Source organism: Nomascus leucogenys, chromosome X (genome assembly GCF_006542625.1).
Source record: "Nomascus leucogenys isolate Asia chromosome X, Asia_NLE_v1, whole genome shotgun sequence".
Classification (NCBI taxonomy): domain Eukaryota; kingdom Metazoa; phylum Chordata; class Mammalia; order Primates; family Hylobatidae; genus Nomascus; species Nomascus leucogenys.
In genome coordinates, this window is record NC_044406.1 from 49,687,971 (window position 1) to 49,707,253 (window position 19,283).

Genomic DNA, 19,283 nt, shown 5'->3' on the forward strand with positions numbered 1-19,283 from the left:
TATTTACATAGCTTTTATAACAATTTTAGATTCACATACAGCTATAAGAAATATAGATCCTTGTAGACTTTGCCCAATTCTTCCCAACATTAACATTCTGCAAAACTACTGTGTCACAGCCAGGATATTGACATTGATACAATCCACTGATCTTATTCAGATATCTGCATCAGTTTGTTTTTAATTTTTAAAATTGTCTTTTTTTCTCCTTGCTTTAATTTTGTTTTTAGATTATGAAAAACATGTATATGATTACACAAAGTCAAACCTGTGAATAGGGTTCATTCAGAAAGGTCTAGTTTGCATCCCTGTCCCCATTCACTTTCTTGCCCTAAAGAAAACTATTTTTAAAAATTAGTTATTTTGTTTTTCCATTATTTTTATTTGAAAATATGAGAAGTTATGTATATGATTTTGTGCCACCCCCCTTCTTACACACTTCCATATATTCTCATCTAAACCTTGATTTTTAAAAAATTTTAATATGAAAACACTGGGGATCACTCCATGGCAGTAAGTAGACATCTTCTTCATTCCTGTTTATGCCTACTGAGTACTCCATTATGGCATAGAATTGTTTATTAAACCATTCCCCTAATGATGGACTTTGGGATTATTTTCAGCCTTCTTTTAGTACATGAATAACCTTGTGCATACATTATTTCATACTGTTGCTAATGTCAAATTCCTTCCTTAAATGTGTCATTTTGCATTGCCACCAGCACTGTGTGAGGGTTGTAGGCTTTAATTTCAAATTGTGATTTAAAGGACTAAACTAATCTCTGTCATATAAATTAGTATATGTCTTACTTCATTAAAAAACTGTACTCATATGTATAAGGCTAGACAAAGAGAGTCATAGATAAATTCTGATTTATTTTATGGTCCTCATTTATATCTGTGGACTTGACCAGAATGCTTTTAACTAGAGTGGGTTTCTTATCATTGTAAGATCACTATGTCTAAGAAAATTTGTAATACTCAGAAATAGAGAGAAGGTCATTTGTCCCTCTGCCATTTGTTTACTTTAGATAGTAGGCAGAGTCATTGAATCTTATTAGGAAATCTAAAAAACATACTTGCTCTTTTTGCCAGACTCGAAAAAGTACTAAAGCTATTCATATTTCTTATACACACCGTTGAGAGCTCAAGAGGTTCACAGGAAATAAAGGCAAGATTTTGATGAGACTTTTAAGACATGGCAAGGATTTGGGGTTTATCTTGAAGATGTGGATGCCATCCTAAGGCATATGATCAGATCACTATTTTTAAAGGTTTTTTTTTGGGCTACAATATGGCTATAGTGTAGGAAGGAACATATTTGGATATGGGGAGAATTGGGAGGCCATTGCCGTTGTTCTGTATGGATATTGATGGCTAGGATAGATCAGTGTCAGCAGAGAGCAACAGAAGTGAATTAGGAATTAGAAAGGATAGGGTTTGATGATTAGATAAAGGAAATAAAGGAGGAAGAGGAGTCAAAGCTGACTTGCCATCTCTGGCTTGGGCACCTGATATTTGATGGTGCCATTGACTAACTTGGGCAACCCTGGAAGCAGGTGATGCAGTATACTTTGGACATGCTGAGTTTGAAGTCTCTATAAGATATCTGAATGAAAGGATTAAATAGGAAGTTAGATATGTGGATTAGGAGCACAGAGAGAGATCTTTGGTAGATACAGAGATTTGGGAATGGTTGCTACTTAGATGATTTAGAAGAGTATATAGAGGGAGAAGAAAAAAGAACTTGAGGACTGAGGTTCTTCCAAATTTTGAAGGTTGTAGAACAGGAGGAATAGCTAGCAAATGAGACAGAGAAGGAATAACTGAAGAGACAGAAAATCACGACAGCAAGGAGTTGCAGAAGCCAGGAAAAAAAAAAAGTGTATCAGGAACAATATTGTAGGAAAACGAAGGGTTTGGGTAATTCTTAGTTCCATCCTTTACTAAATTCCTGTATTCTTCAACTATTGTCCAGTGTTCATGCTCTGCACAGCTCCCATTCAGCCTCATTTCTGAGACGTGCTGCCTTTTTGGTATCTATTGGTATCTCTTTGCTGCCATTTGGTATTCCTATCTGATATATCATTTCCTTAGTGAGGGACATAGTGAGTGAAAGAACATTAGAGGACAAATGGAAAGGCCTATACTGTTGTCCTAGCCCTGTCACCAACTTTATTTAGTAATTTTGTTTCTTTATGCCTATTATCTGTGAGATATAGCTAGAATTTCAGGACAGAGATGGCTACACATGGAAACAATTACAATGAGAGGTAAGGAGAGAGAGGAAGAGAAAGAGCCATCATAGATTAGGTGATACTGAGAATTGAAGGATGACCAGGAGTTTGCCAAGTGGTAATGGCAAGGATGAAACTAGACAGAAGTAGTAAATATATTATAAAGATACAGAAATATCATAAAGCTTTCTTTTTGAGACAGGTTCCCACTCTGTCTCCCAGGCTGGAGTGCAGTAGCACAATCATGGCTCACTGCAGCCTCGACCACCTGGGCCCAAGCCGTCCTCACACCTCAGCCTCCAAGTAGCTGGGACTACAAGTGCACACTACCACACGCGGATAATTTTTGTATTTTTTTGTAGAGATGGGGTTTCACCATGTTGCCCGGGTTGGTCTCAATTTCCTGGGCTCAAGCGATCCACCCGCCTCCACCACCCAAAGTGCTGGGATTACAAACATGAGTCACCGCACCTGGCAAAATAATAAAATTTAAAGAAAGAAAATAGAATGAAGCCAGGCCTCATAGGAACTAGGAAAAAAGATCTCAGGAACCCAAGTTACTGTTCTCTTCATTCCTTAGGGTTTTGCTTCCACTTTGCTCTGGAAGAACCAGCTTTCTCCAGTTACTCAAGCGCTTGCACATGACCCCAAAACAGGCACCCCAGTTTCCAAAATTTGTATGACCTTGAAGCCCAAGTAATTTCTTTCTGCTTTTCTTACTTCACATTCCAGATAGAAAAAAAATAAACATGAATGAGTGAATGTATCTATCTGATTATCTCAGTTCCCCCCACCTTTTTTCTAGAACTGAGTATCCTAAGTTGTTGACCTGACCCCCCTATAGATAACCTTCTTTTGAATCAGGGATCTGTTTCAACCAGTGGCAAACAGAAGCGCACTGCTGTTTCCATGCTTGGCCTGGGGCTTTAGATGGGAGAGTTTAATAGAATATAGATGGCAAATCGACTATATGAGTGGGAAAAGAGAGAGGCATTACAGGCAGGCAAAGAGCATGTGGAATGAATGGCCAGAAATATGAGCCAGCTTGTGTGGTTGGGGCACTGCTAATAGTGGTGGGCTATGACTTTGGAACAAGGTGCAAGATGAGAGAATGGAGATTAGTTTGGATATGTAAAAATAAAACCATCGATAAGTATGAAAGAGAAGCTGAGAGTCATGGAGGCCAGTTGAGAATATCCAACACACATAAACAGGAATTCTAGAAGTAGAGCATAGAGGGAATGATGAAGAAAACAGACCTTATTCAAAAAGATAATAGCCCAAAACTTTCCCAAATTGAAGAAACATTGTAACCTCAGATAGATGTAAGGTTTGGAGAAGAAAATTGCTAATTTTCTTGGATTATTTGAGTTTATGGTGGTTGTAGGATACCCACCTGTAGGTGTCTACTCCAAACTGCCTGAGTCTGGCCCCCAGGAGAAGAACCTAGGCTAGCAATAAGAGTTTAGGAGGCATTACCATTAGCACAGGGTCCATTTCACTTCTTGGCACCTCAGTTTCTACCCTAGCAACTTTTGAGAATGAAATGAAGTGTAAAAGTACTCTGATAATCACAACACTACCTAGTTTTACCATTGTCTTCATTGTCATTGTCATAAATTCTATTAAGTATAGAGCCTCAGTATTAGAGGAGAAGAGCTAAGGAACCTGGAGCCAGATTTCCTATATTCAAATCCTGGCTCTGCTACTTTGTAACCATGTGACCTTGGACAAGTTATATAACATTTGTCTTAAGCCTCAATTTCCTCATCTGTGAAATAGTACCTGTCTCCTAGTGTTTTTATGAGGATTAAATAAGTTATTACTTGTAAAGCACTTTAAATGGCACTTGGCATGTAGTTAAATGCCCAGTAAATCTTTGCTATTAGCTATTAACGTACCTGCATTTCACAGGAACCTTCAGTATCTTATTTCAGAGGAGTGACTAATGTAAAAATCATAGTCTATGAGGATAATAAATTTAGGTATCTGTGTCTTCCTGTAATACTCATAGGATCAGTTTAGTTAACTGCTGGCTTTTGTCTATGTAAAGAGTTTTATGGCTGTTTGCAAATTGCTCATGATGTTATTTGAACATTCAAGGACTTCTATTTTTTTCTTGGTAATGTCTGAAACTTGGAAATAATTCATGGGCATATGGGATATTCTCCTGAGGACACAATAATGGTTGCATTTTTCTTGCTAAGTTGGAATAATTTAATCTTGAGCAAATACCTATGCTTATGCTTCTGTTTTTGTTTATATCTATATACATCTATAGTTTTACAAATACCAATATTGACATTTTCATTTTAGCCAGAAACTTGCCTAAAAGTAAGATTACACGAGCTAGTTTGATTTCAGAGTGCAAATGGCAGTAAAATGAAAGCAGAAAATAAAAAATTAACCGTATGATTATTTTGTAATCTCCGGTATGTTTGTTCAAGGTGAGATCATTTTCCAGATTCATCCTTCACCTATACCACCTTCCTGATCTGCAAGGCCATATCAGGACTGGCATGGTTATTTACAGTTACTTAGATGTTCTGTGAGACGAGACGGATAAACAGAAGACATGACACAAGTAGAACTGTCAAAAAAAAACCCCAAAATCCATGAATTCCACAAGCGACTAGAAGGAACTTGTTGTGGTTTTCATATCTACATCATTTGAAAGGGCACTCCCTCTCCTAGAGATCAGGAGCTTTACTGTTAGTGATGGCAGGGGCTGCACTGATACACCTGCCTCTGAATGAAGAGAATGTTTTGAGGAGCAAGAAGGAGAACTTATTTCTAGAGAGAAGAATGGAAATAAGGGCTAGAGAGACTTAGGAACAATCGCAGATACTCATCCATACCAGAGTTACAAGAACTTACACAGGATAACAAGCAAACTGATGCAGTGGTTATGATTGATTTGGTTTGGGGTGGCAGAAGATCCATCCCAGCTTCTACCTGCAAAAGTAAGTGGGACTAGGTCAAAGGTCTAAGAAACTTAAAAAAAAAAATGTGTTTAAACTAGCTGAACTAATACATCCAGTAGATAAAGAATTGCACATAAGGTACTTGTATAATAATTATTTTTTTGAATTAATGAAGTTAAAAAATTTGGGGAGAGAGGGCTGGGTAGAAAAGAAAGAAGCTCAAGAACTTGGGCCTTTAGACACTGCAAGCATAACTGGGGCCATTTAACTAACCAGTGTCCTAGTTGAACAGAGCTCATTTTGAGTATAGAAACAATAGTAGCTTGGAAACTTAGTTCTACCTAACCCCATGAAACCCTGTCTGTCTCCTGGTCAGTTGGGAAAGAACTTGTGAGGATTTCAGTAATTAAAAAAATAATCCCCTTGAAGAATTAGAATGTCACTGTTCTCTCGATAACCCCCGTAAGTCCAAGTTAAGGCAATAGCAACCTCCTCCTTCAAAAAGGTGAACAGGAAGCATGGAGTTATACAGCGGGCTGAGAATCAAGAGGCTGAGGTTCTAGTCCTATCTGCTATTAATTAGTTACTAACCTAAAGCAAGTCTCTTAAACTTCCAGTTCTAAGATTCTGTGATGTAACTCATTGTGATTTATATCTGGAGGTTCCTCCCCCCTTACTTTAGTGTTAGAGGTTAGGGAGGTGGGTGTTTAGCTGTGAGGATTAGTGAGTACACTGAGGGCTAACAGTGAAGTTCCTGCATGGTAGAAGCTAGAACAGAATAGGGGCTATTGCTCTCATCTGCCTTGCTTTTTTTCTGGAAATTATTAGAAAACCATACAGATATGTATGTTAACGTAAACAACAAATCCAGAGGTCATCTTAGAATTATTTGCTATCCCTTGTAGCTGGAGTTTCCTTATCCACTAGGAGGCACCATTGTCAAACAACATTGATTAGGGGTCAAGAGCTCTTGATCGTTTAAGCAATTGGAAAGGAAAAATGTCTAGAAAGAAGAAAAAAGAGGTAAATATAGGACCCTGGAAATTGTGACAAATCAATCTTTGTTATCTAGATGGACATTAGAACAGTTCTCAGTTTCTAAAATTCGATAAACAGTATTTCAGACTACATATCAATTTTAGAAGTGGCAAAATCTTTCAAGGTAGTCTTTTTTTCGAAGAAACAAATAGGATATGAAAAAAGACCTTAGAAATTACTAAGCCAAATCCCATCTTTATTGAGGAGTCATGATCACCCCAGAAATGTTAAGTGTCATGACCAAGATCTGCCAGGCTTGAGTCTAGAACCAATGTATAGGGGGGGCATTTCTCATTGATTTTGGCCATCCCAACACCTGAACTCTCTTCAAGTATTTGGAGAATCCCTCATTTTAAGAGCCTTGATAGGGGAAAAAATCCCATATTCTACTATAAAAGCTAAAAATGGCAGATATTTGCACTAGTAAACATTTAGACCCACAGAACTACCACAGGCCACACTTGGCATCAGATTCACTTAGAAGAATACAGGACAGGGGGAAAGAAAAAACAGCTTTTTAGTCAGGCAGCACCAGGCATTCCTCTTCAGTAGGAGTCCTTTCAGTAGTATATACAATAAAGTTCAGTAAATATAACAGGGAAAAGAAGGATTTTTAAATAGTGTTGAGAAAACAAGTTAACAATTCAGAAATCAATTTAGATTCACCCTTCCCCACACACGTGCACATGCAACAAAAATACTACAAACAAAATAGAGTTGACAGAAGCTAATCAAATCATAGGAAAGCTAGCAAAAGATAAAATTATGTAACAGATCTTTAGAGAGCTTTTAAAACTTCAAAGAACTACAAAGAAAAAAGGTATCAATAGATTTAACAAAAATTGAAAAAACTAGAAAATTAATTTGCTTCAATCTTGGCATAAAAGGTTTACATTCTATTGAACATAAAGAGTTCACCCCAGCAAAAGGGAAGATATTAAGCTTCATACACAAACAAGCAAGGACAGGAATAGACAGTTTCCACCAAAAGAACTACAATTGGTAAAGAGGCATTTGAGGATATGCTCAGTCATTTTAATGTCTTTGACAGTATATCAGAATTGCTTTATTAAACAGTGAATATTCCCTTTCTCCATTGAAAAGATGAAGGTTTCTATCTACTTGCATATCTTAATTAACAATCCTGAATAAGCATCATTCATATTGAAAAAATATGATTATATCCTATTTACAGTATCAATGCAAGAGGAGGCCTTAGCTCCATTTATAGCACCTCAGACATTCCCAACCCCAAACCCACCTACTATGTTGACACATTTCCTGGTGCTCCAGGCCTTATTGTTGTTTGTCGGAAGAAATGCCTTGAAATGCTGCTGTCCTCTTGACTACCATGTAGTCACCACCACTCCCCCATGCTCTCACCCTTGCTTCTTGAGGACCTGTCTCAGAGGCTGACTACTCCATGAAGACTTTCTTTTTTCTTTTCTTTTTTTTTTTTTTTTTTTTTTTTTTTGAGATGAAGTCTCGCTCTTGTCACCCAGGCTGGAGTGCAATGGCATCATCTTGGCTCATTGCAACCTCTGCCTCCCGGGTTCAAGCAATTCTACTGCCTCAGCCTCCCGAATAGCTGGGATTACAGATGCCTGCCACTACACCTGGCCAACTTTTGTATTTTTAGTAAAGACGGGGTTTCGCCATGTTTGGCCAGGCTGGTCTCGAACTCCTGACCTCAGGCTATCCGCCCGCCTGGGCCTCCCAAAGTGCTGGGATTACAGGTGTGAGCCACTGCACCCAGCCCATGAAGACTTTCTTAATCTCTCCTTCTGTAATGTAGGCTCTTAGAAGATGGGATCTTCATGTAACTGGTCCTTCTATCCTCTACAAATAGTAGATCTTTAATGACTGAATACTGAATGAAACATAATCCCCCCACAAATACGGAGTAGTTTAGATGGGGAAAGGGTGAAAAAGATTGTGCGTACATGACTCCTGTCTTTCAGAAATGAATTCGCCACCAACAAATATTTGTAAATACTCATCAATATATGGGATAGTATGCTGAAGATAAAATACCTGTTTATGCTCTCTATTTGTCTATAGACAATTGTACAGACCAGAAGGCACCTACCCATGAAATAAATAATAATAACTGCCAGGTGCAGTGGCTCACGCCTGTAATCCCAATACTTCGAGAGGTTGAGGTGGGAGGATCACTTGAGACCAGCCTGGGCAATATAACAAGATTCCATCTCTACAAAAAAATTTAAAAATTAGCCAGACGTGGTAGCACTACTTGTGAGGCTGAGGCAGGAGAATCACTTGAGCCTGGGAGTTCAAGGTTACGGTCAGCTATGATTGCACCACTGCGCTTCAGCCTGGGTGACAGAGCAAGACTGCCATTCATTGACTTATAAATAAATACATACGTACACACAAACAAACAACTTGTAGTGTAGATCTAAATGACCGTAGAGAGGTACAGATTCTTAGGGCCTTATAAGTTCATTGGAAGAAACAGTTAGGAGCTAGAATAGGCAGGCAGGCTTGTAGGAAGTTGATGAAGGGCATCAACACCAGTGTAGGAGTCAGATGGGTGGAAAGGTGAAGAAAGGACATCCCAGGCAGGAGCATAAAGAATGCAAAAGTGTTGGGAAAAGATGGTCCATATAAGCACACGTTTCTTTGAAGAGACTGTGTTTGCCCAGTATCCTCCAGTATCCTCCTTCGTCATAAATCAAGCCTCTCTATATGTATGGATATGTTTCTAGGCTCTCTGTTATGTTCTACTGTGCTGTTGTCTGTCCTAGTGTCAATATCATACACTTAATTACTGAGCTTTATAGGACATTCCATACACGGTACCTGTGGACATGGAGGTGGGGGCTAAATTTTGAAATCAAGTACAGCAAAAACTCCAGGAGGTGTTATTCTTTCAGAATATCTTGAGTCTTCTTGGCCTTCTGCAATTCCATATACATTTTAGATTCTGCTTTAGAGTTTCCACAGAACCTGTTGGGATTTTCATTCAAATTCTGTTGAATCTATGCTTCAACTTGGAAGAGATCGGCTGTTTACCATATTGAGTCTTCTTGTCAGTGAACAGGATAATTTTCTCTCCATTTATTTCATTTGTTTAATTTCTCTTTAAAAATACCTTACTTTTCTCCACAGAGATCTTATATACCTTTCTTTTAGATTTATTTCTACATTCTTAAACACTCTTTTAAAATTTCGTACAACTTACAATGATTTTGCTGAACTCTGATTAGTTCTAATTTTAACTTAGATTATTTTGGATATTCTATATATACCATCTGTAATTAGTGACTGTTTCTTCCTTTTCTATTCTCATACATTTTATTTCTTTATCTTGCCTTACTTCCCTGGCTAGGACCTCCAGAATAATATTGAGTTTAAGTTGTTAGAGTGGACTTTCTTGGCTTGTTCCTGATCTAAGAGTTTTTTAAGTTTTTTAATTACAAATACATAGTTTTAAGTGTTTTGACATTTATTGACATGATCACATAATCTTTCATCTTTAATCTATCAGTGTACACAATTATATTAATTCCAAATGTTAAAAGTTTTGCATTCCTCGGGTAAACCCAATTTGGACCTGGTGTAATTCTTATATATTGCCCGATTCGGGTCGTTAAACTTCTGTTTAGGTTACTTGCATCTATGTTCTTTAGTGAGGTTGTCTTTTAATTATCTCATACTGTTCATAGTAGGTTTTAGTATATGGATTAAACTATTTTGATAAAGTGAGTTGGAAACTATTCCTGCTTTTTATTCGTTTTATTTCTCCTTAGAATGTTCGATAGAACTTGTCAGAAATGGGCTGGGCACAGTGGCTAACGCCTGTAATCCCAGCACTTTGGGAGGCCGAGGCAGGCAGATCACGAGGGCAAGAAATCAAGACCATCCTGGCCAACATGGTAAAACCCCATCTCTTCTAAAAATACAAAAATTAGCTGAGTGTGGTGGTGCATGCCTGTAGTCCCAGCTATTCAGGAGGCTGAGGCAGGAGAATCTCTTGAACCCGGGAGGTGGAGGTTGCAGTGAGCCGAGATGGCACCACTGCACTCCTGCCTAGCGACAGAGCGAGACTCCATCTCAAAAAAAAAAAAAAACTTGTCAGAAATGGCATCTAGGCCTAGAGTTTTCTGTCTCAGAAGATTAAATTATTGATTCAATTTCTTGAATCAGTAAAGGATTATTCAGGTTTTCTAATTCTTTTTGTTAATTTTGGTGAGTTTTATTTTTCTGAGAATTTGTCGGTTTCATATACATTTTTAAATTTGTGACATAAAGTTTCAGTATCATCTTTTATTTCTGCAGCATATGAAATGATAATCTCCTTCATTCTTAATACTGGGTGCTATATGTGTCTTTTTTCTTTTTGTTATCAGTCTTGCCAGAGATTCATCATTTCACAGGGAACAACTTTTAGCTTTGTTAATTTCTTGAATATGTTTGTCTTCCATTTCATTAATTTCTGCTTCTATTTCCTTTCATCTAATTTCTTTGAATTTAATTTGATGATCTTTATGTAACTTATACAGGTAGATGTTTAGTTCTTAAATGTTTAGCCTTTCTCTTTTTTTGAGCCAGGGTCTCACTATGTTGTCCAGGCTAGAGTGTAGTGGTACAGTCATGGCTCACTGCAGACTTGACCTCCCAGGCTCAAGCAATTTGGCTGTCTCAGCCTCCTGAGTAGCTGAGACAACAGGCCCCACCATGCCCAGCTAATTTTTTTATTATTATTATTTGAAGAGATGGGGGTCTCACTATGTTGCCCAGGCTGGTCTCGAACTCCTGGGCTCAAGTGATCCTCCCACCTCAGCCTCCCAGAGTGCTGGGATTACAGGTGTGAGGCACTGCACTTGGCCAGCCTTTCTTTTCTAATAATGTGCATTTATAGCAGTAAATTTCCAAGTACTGCTTTACCTACATTTTACAAGTTTTGATGTGTTTACTGTTATTATTATTCAGTTTAAAATATTTTCTAATGATTTATTCTGAGATATATGTAATAAAAGTATATTGTCTAGTTTCCAAATGTTAGGAATTTTCTAGATTTATTAATCGCTTTAAAATTTATTTATTTCCTTTTTTAGAGATGAGGTCTTGCTCTGTAGCCCAGGTTGGAGTGCAGTGGTGTGATTATAGCTCATTGCAGCCTCAAGCTCCTGGATTCAATCAAGCCTTCTACCTCTGCCTCCGGAGTATCTGGGACTACAGGCATGTGCTACCATGCCCAGCTAATTTTTAAATTTTTAGTAGAGAAGGAGTCTCACTGTGTTGCCCAGGCTGATACCGAACTCCTGGCCTCACGTGATCCTCTCACCTCGGCCTCCCAAAGTGCTGGGATTATAGGCATGAGCCAATGCACCTGGCCTTTATTAATCATTTCAAAGAATCTATTTGTTGCTTTGCTTTTTCTCTATTTTTTTACTTCATTAATTTCTGCTTATTATTTCCTTCTACTTTCATTGGGTTTAATTTGCTGTTTTCTAAAACATGTCTCATGATGAGATGTCACTGACTTGGTAACTTTTCATATTTTCTAATATTTTAAGTCAGCATTCACAATATTTCTATTAAATTTCTAATTAAAGTTTTAAAACAAGTTTATGGATACAAACTACTTTGTAAGTACCGTTTCATCTGCATTCTGCTTTTTTTAACAACTGATTTCCTATGACAAAAGTATAGTGCCTATTCATTTTTTTAAAAGTAAAGGTAAAAAGAAGAAAACAAAAAATTTCAAATACAATTCTACCCAGTCTTTAACACCCCATTTTAATACCAAAGCCTTCACACTGCATCTACTTATACATAAATATGCATGTATATGTTTATACATGTTAATGTATTATGAACATCTATGTCAATAAATTCATGTCTATAACATCATTTAATGGCAATATAATATTCTACTCTAGTTACCACAATTTATGTAACCATTCTGTTCGGAATTTAGGTGGTTTCTAATTTCTCCCTATTATAAATGCTGTGATAAACCCTTGTCATTAAAACTTGACCAGTATTCCTAGTTATTTCCCTTGGAAGGAAATAATTGAGCCGAAGGACATACACATGTTTAAGGTTTTTGTCACACATTATAAAATTGCCCTTCAGAAAGTTGTATTGGTGTATTTTTCTATCAATAGTAGATTACCTAATTTAAGCAAGATTTCTCCAGTGCCAAGTTGTGTATGTAACATGGATCACCAGCTTCTTAAACTGTAAGATTGGACCTATGCCCCTCCTCCTTTCAGCCATTTTTCTATATTTGTGGGTCTATTAATGGCAAAATCCTGATCTTGAAATGTAACGCACCAATCCTGTACAAGTTTTGATAGTACTCTTTTCATTATCATTGTTAGAAATATGTTATACTGGGCATAGTGGCTCATGCCTGTAATCCCAGGACTTTGGGAGGCCGAGGCAGAGGGGATCACTTGAGGCCAGGAACTCAAGACCAGTCTGGCCAACATAGAAAAACCCTATCTCTACTAAAAATACAGAAATTAGCTGGACGTGAGGTGTGCGCCTGTAATCCCAGCTACTCGGGAGGCTGACGCAGGAGAATAACTTGACCCTGGGAGGAGGATGCTGCAGTGAGCCAAGATCATGCCATTGCACTCCAGCCTGGGCAACAGAGCAAGACCCTGTCTTGGAGAAAAAAAAAAGTTCTAATTTTCATTATGATGATTTCTTATTTGATTAATTGGCTATTTAGCATGATTTCTCAATTTCCAAGCATTTAGGGTTTTCTAGTTATTTTGTTAATTTATTTCTAACATAACTACTTTGTGGTTAGGAAACATACTCTGAGTGCTCGTTTCTTGCAGAAGTTTTTAGACTGAGCTTTTGTCTCCATGGTAAGCATTGAGGTTTTTGGGTTTGTTTGTTTTGTTTTGTTTTTTTGGTGGGAGGGGATGGGGTCTTGCTCTGTTGCCCAGGCTGGAGTGCACTGACAGAGTCATGGCTCACTGCAACCTCAATCTCCTGGGCTCAAGCGATCCTCCCACCTCAGCCTCTCGAGTAGCTGGGACCACAGGTGTGTACCACCACACCCAGCTAATTTTTTTTATTTTTTGTAGAGACGGCATCTCACTCTTTTGCCCAGGCTGGTCTTGAACTTTTGTGCTCAAGCAGTCTGCCTGCCTCAGCCTCCCAAAGTGCTGGGATTACAGGCCTGAGCCACCACCATGCCCAATCAGCATTGAGGTTTTTCTGTGCTACCAACATGACATACCAGAATATATTCTGTACCCCATTTTTCATAGTGCAGCTCTATGGTCCCAGCCAGGAGCAAAGGGTGTTTCATCAGAGCCTTAACCTTTTAGATCACCCTGGTGCAAAAGCAACTGGACCCTGTCATTCTCCATCTGACCACCCCACCCCCTCCTACCTCTCTGGAGTTCCTAAAAGTGCCCCTCCTTTCCAAAGCCCACATTCTTCCCCTAGGGCAGAAGCAGCTCTTGTTCACCTCTTTGAGCTGTAATCCTTTCTGTGTTCTCAGGACTAGTTTTTCACTCACTATACTGTTAATTCTCACAAGCTTTAACAAAAACTTTTTGTTTGACTGGGCACAATGGCTCATACCTGTAATCCCAGCACTTTAAGATGAGAGGCCCAAGCAAAACGATCGTTTGAGCCCAGGAATTCCAGACCAGCCTGGGCAACATAGCCAGATCCTGTCCCTACAAAAATTAAAAATAAAAAAATTAGCCAGGTGTGGTGGTGCATGCCTATAGTCCCAGCTACTTTAGAGGCTGAGGCGGGAGGATCACCTGAGCCCAGGCATTCCAGGCTGCAGTGAGCCGTGATTGTGCCCCTGCAGTCCAGCTCTAGGTGACAAAGTGAGACCTTGTCTCCATTTAAAAAATAAATAATTTTAAACATTTCATACAGTGTTTGTAGTTGGCATTTTTGTCATCCTCAGAAAAAATGCTGGTTGGAAAAATCCAGATTTGGTCTGTACAACAGTGTTCTTCAAGGATATTTGCAGATAAGTACCAATCTGTCACCAGTCTGCCATGAGATACATACAGAAATTGAGAGTAAACATTTAGAAACTGTTACAGCAATTTGACATTGCTGTGAAATCATAGCACGTGATTTTGTGCCTTCAACTCCAGATAATCCTGTTGCCAAAGCAGCATATTTTGGACTGGCATATTCTGATCTCCCTCAATGTGCAGCCAGTAATACCTTGCGCCTCAAGACCTGTGATCTGTTTTGTTTGTTTGATGAGTTTTGTTTTGGATAATTTCTTAGTTATATAAATAATGCATGTTTATTATAAATTTTAAAAATTCAGATGGGTGAAAAGGAGAGACAGCTAAGCTCATTCGTAATCCCATTACTTTTCACAGTTCAGACTAAACTGCCCTTAATTTCTCTCTGCATACAGTACAGAAGTCCACCTCCCCCATACTCTTCCATAGGAGGGTTTCTTCTCCCTCTCCTTTCATTCCCTCAGAATGGAGCCAACTAGGAAAATTCACAGTGTGTTCTTTGGGGGTTCTTGACAGCCCCAGAAGCAACCCAAGATGGGAAGCCAAAGAGAAAAGCAATAAAAGATGCCTTGTCAGTTTGTAGAATCATTATATTATCAAATAAAGTTTATCAAAGAATTGAGTCATCAACTTTGTTCAAAAGGTTCAAGGTTAGGATATCAGGATGGTGTGTATTATGAATATGTGTATTTTAAATTTCTTTGAATAAAATTTGCATAAATAACAGTATTTTTAGTTTTTATTTCTATATCTCATGAAATTTAAAATTAGTGGATTGCTTCTTTTACTTTAATATCAATTAATATTATAAATAATCAAATAGCTTTAATAATAGAAAAATATTTTCACAGTGATGCCTCTCTTTCAGAGTAACCCTTCAAAGAATGTGCCTGTATATTTACCAAGTTGCACAAGTGGTTTTGTTTGATATCTGTGATTATGAAACATTGCATTAAAAAAACATATAATGGCTGAAAGATCCCATTTATAATAGCAACTAAAATATAACATGTATAGGGAAAAAAACTAATAATATTTTAAACCAATATAAAGAAAATCGTAAAACTGTATCTTAGAGACATGAAAGGAAGTGGAGAGACATATCATGTTCATTGATGAGAATATTAGAAAATGTTAATTTCTAGAAGTTAATGTATAAATTTACATCTGAATCAAAATACAAAAATTTTTTATAGTTTGACAAAATGATTTTAAAGGTCAACTGGGAAGAAAAAAATCATAAGAAAATGTTGGTGAAGGCCAGTTGCGGTGGCTTGTGCCTGTAATCCCAGCGCTTTGGGAGGCCGAGGCGGGCAGATCACTTGAGGTCAGGAGTTCGAGACCAGCCTGGCCAAGACGGTGAAATCCTGTCTCTACAAAAAAATACAAAAATTAGCTAGGCATGGTGGCAAGCACCTGTAGTCCCAGCTACTTGAGAGGCTGAGGCAGGAGACTCACTTGAACCTGGGAAGCAGAGGTTGCAGTGAGCCGAGATGGCACCACTGCACTCCAGCCTGGGTGACAGAGCAAGACTCTGTCTCAAAAAAAAGAAAAAAAAAAGTTGTGAAGAATAATGAGATTTTTTTTGCCAAATATTAAAATCTGCTGCTACAGTATTTTATTTTGTCTGTCCATGTTTTTGTTTTTGTTTTGAGATGGGAGTCTCGCTCTGTCAGCTGGAGTGCAGTGGTGCAATCTCAGCTCACTGCAACCTCTGCTTCCCGGATTCAAGTGATTCTCCTGCCTCAGCCTTCAAAGTAGCTAGGACTACAGGCGCAGGCCACCATGCCTGACTAATTTTTTTGTATTTTTTTAGTAGAGACAGGGTTTCACCATGTTGGCCAGGCTGGTCTCGAACTCCTGGCCTCAAGCTATGCACCCGCCTCGGCCTCCCAAAGCGCTGAGATTACAGGTGTGAGCCACTGCGTCCGGCCCTACAGTATTTTAAATGGTAACTTGATGCAAGAATAGGCAAGTCAGTGGAAGAAAGTAGAAACCTAAAAATACCCCCATGTGTGTATGCACATGTGTAGGGATTGTCATTTCAAGTACCAGTATTTCAGATATGACCAGACAAAATGGATTGATCCATGCTGATACTTATAGCACAGGGCGGTAAATAATTTCCAAGTATTTCTCACTGACTGGTTCCCTCCTTAGTCTTTATACCTCTCACCACTTTGCTGCCTCCTCCCCAGGCTCCGTCTTTTCCTTCATCCCTTCTAGGTCCCTCCAGAAAATCCTCTAGCTCTCAGAACATCTCCCAAATTCTTTTTGGAAACACCAGAGTCCATTGAGGCATTTTATTTGTAAGTATATATTACATCCCTAGAAAACAAATTCCAGGATTTTCCCTCCTGTATGTTTTCATCTTGCTTCTTCATGGTCCATGATGCCAGCTGAGATCGTTAGTACAGTGAATCCAAACTGGTAGGATGGGAACAGGTTATTCCACCATTTTACTAGATCTTTGGGTTGCACATCAAATCTGGGATCTGGAGCTGATCGCTCCACACTTGTTTAACCTGCCTCAGGTTCACAACAATTTTCCCAGCTCTGTGATCATCCGTGATTTCAAATTCACCAATGTAACCATGCTTCATCATCACAGTTAGAAACTGGACAGTAACTTTGGAGCACAACCTAATAAGAACCTGGTGTTTGCCTCTTTTTGGTATTGTTAATGCTCTGGATAGCATCAGCCAGGACATTCATGCACACCATTATGGCAGCATGGAGAGATGGCAGAAAGAGCCTAAATTCTTATTGCTTCATTATGCAATCAGTTTAGCTCTCTCCTTTTCCTAACCCCTCTCTCATCTAAGTTGACTAGTGCTTACCCTCATATTTCACAATTACAAAGGAAAACGCCTAAGCAAAACTGATTCCTTCACTATGAGATGTTTTTTAGCCCTCATAGATCAACTAACCAGCTTAAACTACAGCCAGTTTTTAAAATAGCATTTCTTTTCTCCACACAGGACAAAGAAATGAAAAATATTTATTCTCTCTAGTAATCAAGGAAATGCAAATTAAAGCAATCATGAATGACTTTTTTCCTCTTATCTAACTGGCAAAGATGGAAAAAAAAAAATCATTATCCTAGTAGAGCAAGGGACACATTCACACATGGTAGTGGGAGTATAAATTGTTAAACTGTTTCTGGTCTTGTGTATGTATCAAAAGTGTTATTGTAGGCCGGGCGTGGTGGCTCATGCCTGTAATCCCAGCACTTTGGGAGGCCGAGGCGGGCGGATCACGAGGTCAGGAGATCGAGACTATCCTGGCTAACACGGTGAAACCCCGTCTCTACTAAAAAAAATAAAAAAATTAGCCGGACGTGGTGGCGGGCGCCTGTAGTCCCAGCTACTCAGGAGGCTGGGGCAGGAGAATGGCGTGAACCCAGGAGGCGGAGCTCACAGTGAGCTGAGATGCACCACTGCACTCCAGCCTGGGCGACAGAGCAAGACTCCGTCTCAAAAAAAAAAAAAAAAATGTTATTGTATATACCCCTTGTCCTAGCAACTCAGCTTGTAGGAATTTTACCATACAGATAATCAGAGTTGTTCACCAAGATGCATGATCACGTTCATCCAGGCTTTATTTCCGATGGTGGAAAATGAGTGCTGCCATACTAGGGAGTAGACTAGGCCATTATAGTAATGTTTATAGTAGACTAGGCCACTATAAACATTGTTTTGGAGAAGAATCCTATTTGACATTGGAAAATGTTCCTTAGGTGTGAAATGGAAACTTGGTAAAGTTTTTAGAGCCTGTATAAATGTGAAAGTATTTTCATTCATTTATATAAAACCACACTAAGATCCAAATAATAGAATCAACTGTTCATTAGGTGTCTACAGTGTGCTCAGTCTTCTGCTGGGTATTAGGTAGGGGTACATTGAAAGTATAAATATATTTTTTCTTGTTCTTTAGGACTTTACGCTATCATGGAACTGTTGTAGGGCTTAAAGATGTGCATTTGTTCCTTGCACACCCAGTAGGTATAGCTATAATCAATGGGAAGAGCACAGGACATAGCTAGACAGGGATTTCGATCTTGTCCCTATCACATACTTGTCCACTCACTTAGACAAATTATTTGAAAATGATGCTGACCTCATGGGGTGGTTATAAGTATGAAGGGAGGCATAACAAGGACTGCTTCCTATGATGCCTCATGAATAGGAAGTATGTTAGTTCCTTTACTTTCCCTTCCAGAAGTTTCTATTTCCTCAGTATAATGTCTGCAGCAGGTATATTGGGAAACTGAACTACTGAATGAATGAATGAATGAATGAGATACTGGATTTGAAAATATGTTATAAGCCTTAAAGCATTATGAAAATGTTAGCTATTAATATTTGAATAGTTTCATTAATATGTATAATATGGCAAAATTCATGTATACATATATAGGTATATGTGGGGGGAGGGGGAGGTGTTTGTATGTGCTAAATGTTATGGACCATATAGAGTTGTTATAGAATGAAAAGCAAAGGAAGGCATTAATATGGCTGGTAATCATTGAGGGGGCTTCCAGGGAAGGTAGGATTGGAATGAAACCTTGAATTAAGGTAGGTTTTGAAAATGAAAAGCAGTATATACAAAAGTAAAAAAGAAAATGATGTACTCAGGAGTGATAATAAGACCATTCTGCCTAGAGAGGAAGATTTTCTTGAAACATCAGTGGACAAGGTAGGTAGAAGAGGCAAGGTGTAGCCAAGACAACAAGAGGCCTTACTTATCTGGTGAGAAATAGAAAACCACTGTAAGTTCTAAGACAATATCGTGACATTGTGTTATCAACACATCTATGTGTTACAATATGTTTGTAGCGATGAACTTTGGGAATGGCAGTGTAAACAAAAATAAATTTTATTTTATATATGTCATTGTTTTTTCCTTCCACAGTATATAGCCTGAATTTTCCATTTAGTGGTAATAACAATAGCAAGATGTTTTTTTTAAATCCTTGTATTCTACATAACTGAATATTTTTGGAATTTGACTTAAAAATATGCACACAGCCCTAGCATTGCTGTTTTCTGATGCTTCTTTTTGTGAAAACCTAAAGAAAAATTATAGTC

General features: G+C 38.4%; 1 protein-coding gene across 11 annotated transcripts in view; it reads left to right on the forward strand.

Annotated features, from left to right (window-relative positions):
- CASK (calcium/calmodulin dependent serine protein kinase) overlaps positions 1-19,283 on the forward strand; it is a 429,188-nt gene that overhangs the window by 178,314 nt on the left and 231,591 nt on the right. The window lies entirely within an intron of this gene.